Source organism: Ascaphus truei, chromosome 13 (assembly GCF_040206685.1).
Source record: "Ascaphus truei isolate aAscTru1 chromosome 13, aAscTru1.hap1, whole genome shotgun sequence".
NCBI classification, from domain to species: Eukaryota; Metazoa; Chordata; class Amphibia; order Anura; family Ascaphidae; genus Ascaphus; species Ascaphus truei.
This window is the reverse complement of record NC_134495.1, coordinates 8,913,029-8,926,447: the sequence shown is the minus strand read 5'-3', so window position 1 is coordinate 8,926,447 and position 13,419 is coordinate 8,913,029. Positions and strand designations below refer to the sequence as shown.

Genomic DNA, 13,419 nt, shown 5'->3' with positions numbered 1-13,419 from the left:
TGCCCCATTACTTGGGTCCTTATATTACGAAGGGTCATTATCCATTGTTACATGTGGCATATACATACACTTACGAGCACGCATACACACGCGTGTGTGTGTGTGTATATGTATGCTCGCACACATTATTCACGTGAGGGTCGGCGTTCTTTCTAACCAGTCTGAGTCTATCTATAGTGTAATGTTTGCTTTGATCACTTACTGTGCTCCGAATGTTTATAAAAGGGTGTTAAACATTAGCGCACAACTGAAGCGCCCGTAGGGTCCAGTAAACATTAGCTCTATTTAGTTAATCTGGGCCTTTATGCCGCATGTTTTGGTGCAATGAGCTCACCCCTGATTTGCCCTGAGAGTTTATACAAAATGAGCATGGTAGCAGGTAATTAAGGCAGCAAAACAACGCACCGCTTTCAGCACTTTTCTACAACGCAATGTGACGTGTTATATTTTGCCTGCGTGCACCTTTTTGTCACCCTGCCACCTGTGTTTTAAGCTGCCATCTGTGGTGATTGCCATGTGTTATTTGGTTTAGTTCGAGAGATATGCTCTTGCCCTTTTCAACGCTAGATTTATTTTTTAAATCGAATGCTCCGTTCAAGAGATGTAAACTTTTGAAATATTAATTGCCCGGGATGTTCGACTGAGCTACTGATTGAGCCACCTGTGCTGAAGCTGGGATATACCGAAAACCTGACCAGTTGGGGGGAACTGGATCATAGGAGGTTGAGCCCCCCTCGCGCACAGTATTAAGGGGGGGGGGATTGCTGCGTTAACGTTGCTTTAAAGACACAGTGCCACTTCGTGACCATTTCTACAGGGTTGCATGTGTGGGGGATACTGCTCACCCCGATATAGGTACAATGCACTACGACCCCCGTTCTCTGCCCTAGGGGCAGGCGATGTGTTTCTGGCAGCGACGGGGTAAATGTAGGACGCTTTATGTTATTTCTCTGCTTAACATTCACAAGCGCTGTAGTAAAGGATACAATGTTACACGCCTAACATGTTTACTTCTGCTCAGCGAGGACAACGCAACCCCCTGGATGTTATATCTTTATATGTTGACGGTTGATTTCCACAATCACAAGACAGAAAGGTCACCCTCCCTCCCCCCTCCCCTCCCCTCCCTCCCCTCCCTCCCCCCCTCCCCTCCCTCCCCCCCTCCCCTCCCTCCCCTCCCTCCCTCCCTCCCTTCCTCCCTCCCTCCCTTCCTCCCTCAGATTACATGGGATCACTGCCAGGGTTGCATAATTTGTCCCGTTGATCACTTTGTGGATGATAACGATGGTCAGGGGTTCTCCTGGCTGCCCCGTGGCCCTTGGACTCTGCTCCTGCTAGTGTCATGTCTTGGGCAGCTGCTCACACTGACACTCACGTGCAAGTTAAGCTGATGTCAGTATATGTGGCACGCGTGTTACATGTGTTGTAGTCATTTCGAAGTCTTTAAGTCGGTGGAGGCCAACTCTAGTCCTTAAGGGCCACAGGTGCTCTGGTATAAACGGAGTATTAGCAAAGACTTTGGAAGCGGGAGACCTTGGTTCTGATCCAAGAGTGGAAAATAAATATATAACTAGACATATTCTTTAATTAAGATTTTGTTGTTGTGGCAAGGAACAGTCCTTTGCGGAGACTTGCAAGTGCATCATGGGAAGTCACAAGAACATGATTTAACTGCCTGGGGTGCTCAACTCCACTCCTCAAGTCCCACCCCCCACCCCCCCCAACAGGACAAGTTTTCAGGATATCTTGGCTTCAGCACAGGTGGCTTAATTGGTCCCTGCTTCAGCATAGGTGGTTAAATGAATTTCTGCTTCAGCACAGGTGGCTCAATCAATCCCTGCTTCAGCAGAGGTGGATCAATCAGAGGCTCAGTCTTTGACTGAGCCTCTGATTGAGCCACCTGTGCTGAAGCTGGGATATCCTTAAAACATGACCTGTCGGGGGGGAGGGGGGTGCAGGTTGGAGGGGGGCACCCCTGGCAGTTAAATCACGTTGTTGTGACTTCCCGTGATGCACTTGCAAGTCTCCAAAGCACTGTTCCTTGCCACAACAACAAAATCTTAATTAAAGAATATGTCTAGTTATATATTTATTTTCCATTCTTGGATCAGAACCAAGGTCTCCCGCTTCCAAACTCTTTACTAGCTGTCTGTTTACACCAGAGCACCTCTGGCTTGGAAGAGTTACCCGCGAGGCGCCAGGTAGGAGGTGAATCATTTCACAGCAGTGATGCTGATTTATCCCACTTCAAAGGCCAGCATGCTCGAAACCAGCCCGCGCAGATTCTAGTCGGCGTGCGGTAATTGACCGGCATTGTGTCCGCTGCGCTGTATTTACGCTACGCGACTAATCCGTCTTTAACATTAGAAGTTGTGCCCGCCGCGCCTTCCCCATTTAACTTTGTACTCGCGCGATCCATTCAGTTCTGGGAAACAGAACCTGCGCCGGGCATCGGATCAGCAATGGGAACTCAGAACGGGGAGGAAAGGGGCCGGAGTTACCGTAATGCAGGGGGTGGGCCCACTCAAGTCCTCCAGGGCCACCAACAGGTTAGGTTTTCCCGGATATCCCCGCTTCAGCACAGGTGGCTCAATCGACTGAGCCACTGATTGAGCCACCTGTGCTGAAGCGGGGACTGATTGATCTGAAATATCCTGAAAACCTGTCCTGTTGGTGGCCCTTAAGGACTGGAGTTGGCCACCCCTGTGTGGCTTTGAGCCATGCATGACCTCTCGCTAGGACGCGCTTAAACCAATGCACTGCAGCCCTGTCTGGGAGTGAAGGGGTTAAGGACAGCAGCGTGTGCTAATTTTGCTGGTGCATGCGCGCTTGTGCAGTATTCTGCACCTTGCTCCCGCAGTGCGGACGGAGAGGGGAGACCCCGGAGAGGGGAGACCCCGGGAGACCCCGGAGAGGGGAGACCCCGGCTGTTGCTTTTTGTTGCTTAATTTTCTGCTTGGCGAAAACAAAGTTGTCATTTGCTCCAGCGATGAAGTGGTTAAGCATATTGTTGGCCTGTTTTGTGGTACCCTGCAGGGCGACCTGGGACTGAAGGGGTTAAGACGGTACAGCCGGGGTCTTGCAAAGTCGCTCCCCACAATGCATTGCATCCACAGCAGCAAGGCATTGTGGGGCGTGATTTTGGAAGCTCCCGCAGCGAGGGATATACACACACACACGTGTTCCCTGCACACGCTCGGGACACCCGGGGACACCATGCTGCCGGGGACACCATGCTGCCGGGGACACCATGCTGCCGGGGACACCATGCTGCCGGGGATGGGTCACTCAGGTTTGTTAGCACCAGTTCGATGAGTCGGGAATAAGATTGATTAATTAGGGGTTCACGGAACAATGATTTGCTAGCTGGGGGGACACGGTGTAATGAAGGTTGGGCCGCGCTGGGTGGAGGGGACACTGCGTTCTGATTGCTGGAGATACTGTTTTGCAATATGGCGCTGCCGGTGTTATACTGCAGAATTCCTCGCGCTGCCGGTGTTATACTGCAGAATTCCTCGCGCTGCCGGTGTTATACTGCAGAATTCCTCGCGCTGCCGGTGTTATACTGCAGAATTCCTCGCGCTGCTGGTGTTATACTGCAGAATTCCTCACGCTGCCGGTGTTATACTGCAGAATTCCTTGCGCTGCCGGTGTTATACTGCAGAGTTCCTCGCGCTGCCGGTGTTATACTGCAGAGTTACTCGCGCTGCCGGTGTTATACTGCAGAATTCCACGCGCTGCCGGTGTTATACTGCAGAATTCCACGCGCTGCCGGTGTTATACTGCAGAATTCCTCGCGCTGCCGGTGTTATACTGCAGAATTCCTCGCGCTGCCGGTGTTATACTGCAGACTTCCACGCGCTGCCGGTGTTATACTGCAGAATTCCACGCGCTGCCGGTGTTATACTGCAGAATTCCACGCGCTGCCGGTGTTATACTGCAGAGTTCCTCGCGCTGCCGGTGTTATACTGCAGAGTTCCACGCGCTGCCGGTGTTATACTGCAGAATTGCACGCGCTGCCGGTGTTATACTGCAGAGTTCCTCGCGCTGCCGGTGTTATACTGCAGAATTCCTCGCAGTGCCGGTGTTATACTGCAGAGTTCCTCGCGCTGCCGGTGTTATACTGCAGAATTCCTCGCGGTGCCGGTGTTATACTGCAGAATTCCACGCGCTGCCGGTGTTATACTGCAGAATTCCTCGCGCTGCCGGTGTTATACTGCAGAATTCCACGCGCTGCCGGTGTTATACTGCAGAATTCCACGCGCTGCCGCTGTTATACTGCAGAATTCCACGCGCTGCCGGTGTTATACTGCAGAATTCCTCGCGCTGCCGGTGTTATACTGCAGAATTCCACGCGCTGCCGGTGTTATACTGCAGAATTCCACGCGCTGCCGGTGTTATACTGCAGAATTCCACGCGCTGCCGGTGTTATACTGCAGAGTTCCACGCGCTGCCGGTGTTATACTGCAGAATTCCTCGCGCTGCCGGTGTTATACTGCAGAATTCCTCGCGCTGCCGGTGTTATACTGCAGAATTCCACGCGCTGCCGGTGTTATACTGCAGAATTCCACGCGCTGCCGGTGTTATACTGCAGAATTCCTCGCGCTGCCGGTGTTATACTGCAGAATTCCACGCGCTGCCGGTGTTATACTGCAGAATTCCACGCGCTGCCGGTGTTATACTGCAGAATTCCACGCGCTGCCGGTGTTATACTGCAGAATTCCTCGCGCTGCCGGTGTTATACTGCAGAATTCCTCGCGCTGCCGGTGTTATACTGCAGAATTCCACGCGCTGCCGGTGTTATACTGCAGAATTCCTCGCGCTGCCGGTGTTATACTGCAGAATTCCTCGCGCTGCCGGTGTTATACTGCAGAGTTCCTCGCGCTGCCGGTGTTATACTGCAGAGTTCCTCGCGCTGCCGGTGTTATACTGCAGAATTCCTCGCGCTGCCGGTGTTATACTGCAGAGTTCCTCGCGCTGCCGGTGTTATACTGCAGAGTTCCTCGCGCTGCCGGTGTTATACTGCAGAATTCCTCGCGCTGCCGGTGTTATACTGCAGAATTCCTCGCGCTGCCGGTGTTATACTGCAGAATTCCACGCGCTGCCGGTGTTATACTGCAGAATTCCACGCGCTGCCGGTGTTATACTGCAGAATTCCTCGCGCTGCCGGTGTTATACTGCAGAATTCCTCGCGCTGCCGGTGTTATACTGCAGAATTCCTCGCGCTGCCGGTGTTATACTGCAGAATTCCTCGCGCTGCCGGTGTTATACTGCAGAGTTCCTCGCGCTGCCGGTGTTATACTGCAGAGTTCCTCGCGCTGCCGGTGTTATACTGCAGAATTCCTCGCGCTGCCGGTGTTATACTGCAGAGTTCCTCGCGCTGCCGGTGTTATACTGCAGAATTCCTCGCGCTGCCGGTGTTATACTGCAGAATTCCTCGCGCTGCCGGTGTTATACTGCAGAATTCCTCGCGCTGCCGGTGTTATACTGCAGAGTTCCACGCGCTGCCGGTGTTATACTGCAGAGTTCCTCGCGCTGCCGGTGTTATACTGCAGAGTTCCTCGCGCTGCCGGTGTTATACTGCAGAGTTCCTCGCGCTGCCGGTGTTATACTGCAGAATTCCACGCGCTGCCGGTGTTATACTGCAGAATTCCACGCGCTGCCGGTGTTATACTGCAGAGTTCCACGCGCTGCCGGTGTTATACTGCAGAATTCCTCGCGCTGCCGGTGTTATACTGCAGAGTTCCTCGCGCTGCCGGTGTTATACTGCAGAATTCCTCGCGCTGCCGGTGTTATACTGCAGAATTCCTCGCGCTGCCGGTGTTATACTGCAGAATTCCTCGCGCTGCCGGTGTTATACTGCAGAATTCCTCGCGCTGCCGGTGTTATACTGCAGAATTCCTCGCGCTGCCGGTGTTATACTGCAGAGTTCCACGCGCTGCCGGTGTTATACTGCAGAATTCCTCGCGCTGCCGGTGTTATACTGCAGAATTCCTCGCGCTGCCGGTGTTATACTGCAGAATTCCACGCGCTGCCGGTGTTATACTGCAGAATTCCTCGCGCTGCCGGTGTTATACTGCAGAGTTCCACGCGCTGCCGGTGTTATACTGCAGAATTCCTCGCGCTGCCGGTGTTATACAGCAGAATTCCACGCGCTGCCGGTGTTATACTGCAGAATTCCTCGCGCTGCCGGTGTTATACTGCAGAATTCCACGCGCTGCCGGTGTTATACTGCAGAATTCCTCGCGCTGCCGGTGTTATACTGCAGAATTCCTCGCGCTGCCGGTGTTATACTGCAGAATTCCTCGCGCTGCCGGTGTTATACTGCAGAGTTCCACGCGCTGCCGGTGTTATACTGCAGAATTCCACTCGCTGCCGGTGTTATACTGCAGAGTTCCTCGCGCTGCCGGTGTTATACTGCAGAATTCCTCGCGCTGCCGGTGTTATACTGCAGAATTCCACGCGCTGCCGGTGTTATACTGCAGAATTCCTCGCGCTGCCGGTGTTATACTGCAGAATTCCACGCGTTGCCGGTGTAATACTGCAGAATTCCTCGCGCTGCCGGTGTTATACTGCAGAATTCCACTCGCTGCCGGTGTTATACTGCAGAGTTCCTCGCGCTGCCGGTGTTATACTGCAGAATTCCTCGCGCTGCCGGTGTTATACTGCAGAATTCCACACGCTGCCGGTGTTATACTGCAGAATTCCTCGCGCTGCCGGTGTTATACTGCAGAATTCCTCGCGCTGCCGGTGTTATACTGCAGAATTCCTCGCGGTGCCGGTGTTATACTGCAGAGTTCCACGCGCTGCCGGTGTTATACTGCAGAGTTCCTCGCGCTGCCGGTGTTATACTGCAGAATTCCACGCGCTGCCGGTGTTATACTGCAGAGTTCCTCGCGCTGCCGGTGTTATACTGCAGAATTCCTCGCGCTGCCGGTGTTATACTGCAGAGTTCCTCGCGCTGCCGGTGTTATACTGCAGAATTCCACGCGCTGCCGGTGTTATACTGCAGAGTTCCTCGCGCTGCCGGTGTTATACTGCAGAGTTCCTCGCGCTGCTGGTGTTATACTGCAGAGTTCCTCGCGCTGCCGGTGTTATACTGCAGAATTCCACGCGCTGCCGGTGTTATACTGCAGAATTCCTCGCGCTGCCGGTGTTATACTGCAGAATTCCTCGCGCTGCCGGTGTTATACTGCAGAATTCCTCGCGCTGCCGGTGTTATACTGCAGAGTTCCTCGCGCTGCCGGTGTTATACTGCAGAATTCCTCGCGCTGCCGGTGTTATACTGCAGAATTCCTCGCGCTGCCGGTGTTATACTGCAGAATTCCTCGCGCTGCCGGTGTTATACTGCAGAATTCCTCGCGCTGCCGGTGTTATACTGCAGAATTCCACGCGCTGCCGGTGTTATACTGCAGAGTTCCACGCGCTGCCGGTGTTATACTGCAGAATTCCACGCGCTGCCGGTGTTATACTGCAGAATTCCACGCGCTGCCGGTGTTATACTGCAGAATTCCACGCGCTGCCGGTGTTATACTGCAGAGTTCCTCGCGCTGCCGGTGTTATACTGCAGAGTTCCTCGCGCTGCTGGTGTTATACTGCAGAATTCCACGCGCTGCCGGTGTTATACTGCAGAGTTCCTCGCGCTGCCGGTGTTATACTGCAGAATTCCTCGCGCTGCCGGTGTTATACTGCAGAGTTCCTCGCGCTGCCGGTGTTATACTGCAGAATTCCTCGCGCTGCCGGTGTTATACTGCAGAGTTCCTCGCGCTGCCGGTGTTATACTGCAGAATTCCTCGCGCTGCCGGTGTTATACTGCAGAATTCCTCGCGCTGCCGGTGTTATACTGCAGAATTCCTCGCGCTGCCGGTGTTATACTGCAGAATTCCTCGCGCTGCCGGTGTTATACTGCAGAGTTCCACGAGCTGCCGGTGTTATACTGCAGAGTTCCTCGCGCTGCCGGTGTTATACTGCAGAATTCCACGCGCTGCCGGTGTTATACTGCAGAATTCCTCGCGCTGCCGGTGTTATACTGCAGAGTTCCTCGCGCTGCCGGTGTTATACTGCAGAGTTTCTCGCGCTGCCGGTGTTATACTGCAGAATTCCTCGCGCTGCCGGTGTTATACTGCAGAATTCCTCGCGCTGCCGGTGTTATACTGCAGAATTCCACGCGCTGCCGGTGTTATACTGCAGAATTCCTCGCGCTGCCGGTGTTATACTGCAGAGTTCCACGCGCTGCCGGTGTTATACTGCAGAATTCCTCGCGCTGCCGGTGTTATACTGCAGAATTCCTCGCGCTGCCGGTGTTATACTGCAGAATTCCTCGCGCTGGGCCGGTGTTATACTGCAGAATTCCTCGCGCTGCCGGTGTTATACTGCAGAATTCCTCGCGCTGCCGGTGTTATACTGCAGAATTCCTCGCGCTGCCGGTGTTATACTGCAGAATTCCTCGCGCTGCCGGTGTTATACTGCAGAATTCCTCGCGCGTGCCGGTGTTATTACTGCAGAGTTCCTCGCGCTTGCCGGTGTTATACTGCAGAATTCCACGCGCTGCCGGTGTTATACTGCTGAATACACTCGCTGCTGCCGTGTTATACTGCAGAGTTCCTCGCGCTTGCCGGTGTTATACTGCAGAGATTCCACCGCGCTGCCGCGTGTTATACTGCAGATTCCTCGCCTGATGCCGGTGTTATACTGCAGACTTCGGTGTTATACTGCAGAATTCCTCGCGCTGCCGGTGTTATACTGCAGAATTCCACGCGCTGCCGGTGTTATACTGCAGAATTCCTCGCGCTGCCGGTGTTATACTGCAGAATTCCTCGCGCTGCCGGTGTTATACTGCAGAGTTCCTCGCGCTGCCGGTGTTATACTGCAGAGTTCCTCGCGCTGCCGGTGTTATACTGCAGAATTCCTCGCGCTGCCGGTGTTATACTGCAGAATTCCTCGCGCTGCCGGTGTTATACTGCAGAATTCCTCGCGCTGCCGGTGTTATACTGCAGAATTCCTCGCGCTGCCGGTGTTATACTGCAGAATTCCTCGCGCTGCCGGTGTTATACTGCAGAATTCCTCGCGCTGCCGGTGTTATACTGCAGAATTCCTCGCGCTGCCGGTGTTATACTGCAGAATTCCACGCGCTGCCGGTGTTATACTGCAGAATTCCTCGCGCTGCCGGTGTTATACTGCAGAATTCCTCGCGCTGCCGGTGTTATACTGCAGAATTCCTCGCGCTGCCGGTGTTATACTGCAGAATTCCTCGCGCTGCCGGTGTTATACTGCAGAATTCCTCGCGCTGCCGGTGTTATACTGCAGAATTCCTCGCGCTGCCGGTGTTATACTGCAGAATTCCTCGCGCTGCCGGTGTTATACTGCAGAATTCCTCGCGCTGCCGGTGTTATACTGCAGAATTCCTCGCGCTGCCGGTGTTATACTGCAGAATTCCACGCGCTGCCGGTGTTATACTGCAGAATTCCTCGCGCTGCCGGTGTTATACTGCAGAATTCCTCGCGCTGCCGGTGTTATACTGCAGAATTCCACGCGCTGCCGGTGTTATACTGCAGAATTCCTCGCGCTGCCGGTGTTATACTGCAGAATTCCTCGCGCTGCCGGTGTTATACTGCAGAGTTCCACGCGCTGCCGGTGTTATACTGCAGAGTTCCTCGCGCTGCCGGTGTTATACTGCAGAATTCCTCGCGGTGCCGGTGTTATACTGCAGAAACGTTAATTATTAAAAATAAATAAATGAGACGTATCTATTTTATGTTACGAGTGAGCAGAGCGGATTGCTGCTTTAAGCGATAGCGGGGATGCTTGCATTTCCGGCACTCGTGAGGTTAAATACAAATGTCACCCCCCCCCCCCCTCCCCCTGCTTCTCTGTGGCCTGGATGGTGCACCCCAAGAAATATAATTGGGATAATTATTTCAATTACCCTGTTGAGGCTTATTTCATCTTAATCCAGGGGCGGCCAACTCCAGTCCTCAAGGGCCACCATCCGGTCAGGTTTTCTGGATATCCCTGCTTCAGCACAGGTGGCTCAACCAGTGGCTCGGTCAACGACTGCACCACCTGTGCTGAAGCAGGGATATCCTGAAAACCTGCCCTGTTGGTGGCCCTTAAGGGCTGGAGTTGGGTAAATGAATGAGCCACCTGTGCTGAAGCAGGGATATCCTGAAAACCTGATCTGTTGGTGGCCCTTGAGCGCTGGAGTTGGCCACTGCTGCCAGAGAGGCACAAAAGGGTTAAACCCTGAGCAGTGACATTCCCCGTGGGCCCTTCCCCCCCCCCCCCATTAGTAAGACCCATAACTGGTCGATGCGTTTTAGTAGTTTGACGCCCAGTATTCCCCCCTCCCCTTGAGATTAATGACAGTAGCGCGGCCAGTCCGGTGACCGGGCAGTGGGGGGGGGGGGGGGGGGAGCTGCGGTTTTTAGCTCATGATTCATCGGCTCGGAGCGAGCGCGCTATTCCAGGAGATTGCAAAATCGCGGCAGGAATGCTGTGGTTAGTGTACGGCTTAACTATGCAAATCGCCAGGAAGTGTCGGGCTCTGCGAGCGCGGCGGGGCAGGTCTGAGCTTCGGGCGGCGGTGGCTGCTGCTGCTGCTGCAGTTTAGGGGAAGGCAGAGCGGTAAAGCCGAGCTGTGGGACCCCCGGGGGCTGCTATGGGAGCACGGAGCTCACCCGAGAGGCAGAGAGGGAGCCGGGCTTAACTGGAAGTAAGTGTTTGTGGGGAGAAGGCGGAGAGCAGCGGGGGTGAGGGGACGTCTCTGTCTCTGTCTGACTCTCTGTCTCTGTCTCTCTCTGCCTCTCTGTCTCTGTCTCTCTCTGCCGCTCTGTCTCTTTCTCTCTCTGCCTCTCTGTCTCTTTCTCTCTCTGCCTCTCTGTCTCTGTCTCTTTCTCTCTCTGCCTCTCTGTCTCTTTCTCTCTCTGCCTCTCTGTCTCTTTCTCTCTCTGCCTCTCTGTCTCTCTCTGCCTCTCTGTCTCTCTGTCTCTGTGTCTCTCTCTGCTTCTCTGTCTCTTTCTCTCTCTGCCTCTCTGTCTCTTTCTCTCTCTGCCTCTGTCTCTCTGTCCTTTCTCTCTCTGCCTCTGTCTCTCTGTCTCTTTCTCTCTCTGCCTCTTTCTCTCTCTGCCTCTTTCTCTCTCTGCCTCTCTGCCTCTTTCTCTCTCTGCCTCTGTCTCTTTCTCTCTCTGATTCTCTGTCTCAGTCTCTCTCCCTCTCTGTCTCTCTCTCTGCCTCTTTCTCTCTCTGATTCTCTGTCTCAGTCTCTCTCCCTCTCTGTCTCTCTCTCTGCCTCTTTCTCTCTCTGATTCTCTGTCTCAGTCTCTCTCCCTCTCTGTCTCTCTCTCTGCCTCTTTCTCTCTCTGATTCTCTGTCTCAGTCTCTCTCCCTCTCTGTCTCTCTCTCTGCCTCTGTCTCTCTGTCTCTTTCTCTCTCTGCCTCTTTCTCTCTCTGCCTCTCTGCCTCTTTCTCTCTCTGCCTCTGTCTCTTTCTCTCTCTGATTCTCTGTCTCAGTCTCTCTCCCTCTCTGTCTCTCTCTCTGCCTCTTTCTCTCTCTGATTCTCTGTCTCAGTCTCTCTCCCTCTCTGTCTCTCTCTCTGCCTCTTTCTCTCTCTGATTCTCTGTCTCAGTCTCTCTCCCTCTCTGTCTCTCTCTCTGCCTCTGTCTGATGCATTCCAGTGTTGCCAAAGTATGTTTAAAAAAAGGCGAGTTACAATTCTGTCTCTGTCTCTCTCTCTTCTTTCTCTCTCTTTCCTCTCTTCTTTCTCTCGCTTTCCTCTCTTCTTTCTCTCTCCCCTCCTCTCCTCTCTCTCTCCCCTCTCTCCTCCTCTCTTCTCTCTTCTCTCTCCTCCTCTCTTCTCCTCTCCTCTTTCTCTCTCCTCTCCTCTTTCTCTCTCCTCTCCTCTTTCTCTCTCCTCTCTCTCTCCCCCCTCCTCTCTTCTTTCTTTCTCTCTCTTCTCTCTCCCCCTCTCTCTCTCTCTTTTCTCCCTCCCCCTCATTTCACAAGCAGTTTTTCCCCTTTCTGTCCATGTTGTTGTTTTTCTCCTCTCCTAATTTTCTTTAACCGCCTGTCTCCCCGACCTGTTCCTGGTGAGTACCAGAGAGACACGTCTCCTGACCCCCTGTGTGTGTTCCCTGCTCTCCTGGGGCAGGCTCCTCTTAGCACAGGAGGATTTCAGCTAATTTTAGCCCCAGGCTGACAGAGTAATGAGAGAGTAGGGGGTAGGGGGGGGGGGGGGAGCGTCCAAAAACACCACAAAGCCTTTTTCCGCTTTGAAAGAGGGACAGCGCCAAGAAGGGGAGGGAGGGGGGACCCTGCTCGTAATACACGAAGTAAACATTATTAGGGGGGAGGGTCTGTTATTAGGAAGTGCGGCGGGATCGGGCGCGCAATGACTTCCTTTTAGGGGGGGGAAACGCAGTGACATGGCGTACAGCGCCGTCAGAGGCACGTTTGTTCTTTAGGAAATAACATGCAGTCGGAAAGGGCGGGGCGTATGAAAGGGCCGTGGCGCTCGGCAGCATGCGCTGGCGTTCCAGGAAAGTGAAAGCCCTCGGGCGGTTAACACCTGCCCTGCAAGTTGTGTGTCGTGGTTCCTCTCGCGCTCCAGATGTGTAGCGCCCAGGCGTGCAATTTAATCCGTATGTAACCGGTATTGTAAGCGTGTGTGCGGGTCCGCGCGCGGGCAAAGAGCTGCATCATTGTGTTGTCTGTACGTGGTTCTACACAGGGCTGGGCAGTATGTTGGGGGCCACTCTGGCAGTGAAGCGGTTAAAACGTGGGCTGAAGCTTTGGCTGCCATGTGCCCGGTTGGTACTCTGCCCTTGGGAGGGAAGGGGTTAACGTAGCTTGCTTTGGAAGGGTTGTCCGATGAGAGAAAGTTGAAGCTCGGATTGCAATGGGAAGTAGAGCAAAGGTGAGCAGGTGGCTCGTATTATTCTGCTGATGTCACAGTTCCTGTGGGGGGGGGGGGGGAGAGAACTCAAGTGGCGTCTGTTCCACGCAGAATGTTCTTAGAGATGCAGTCCCATTCATATGTATGTCTGTAAGATGTGCGTGTGTGTGTACACACGTGCACATATATACATATACACACTTACACACACACACACATATACACACACACACACACACATACACACACACACACATATACACACACATATACACACACACACACACTTACACACACACACTTACACACACACACACACATATACACACACACACACACACACATACACACACACACGCACACGCACATATATACACACACACACACACACACACACACACACACACACACATATACTTACACACACATATATACATATATACATACACACACATACACACATACACACACATACACACACACACACACACACACACACACACACACACACACACACTGTCACACACAC

General features: G+C 53.4%; 1 protein-coding gene across 1 annotated transcript in view; it reads left to right on the top strand.

Moving 5' to 3' along the window:
• Positions 1 to 13,419, top strand: part of NCOR2 (nuclear receptor corepressor 2) — a 274,837-nt gene that overhangs the window by 165,738 nt on the left and 95,680 nt on the right. The gene's annotated exons all lie outside the window — the stretch shown is intronic.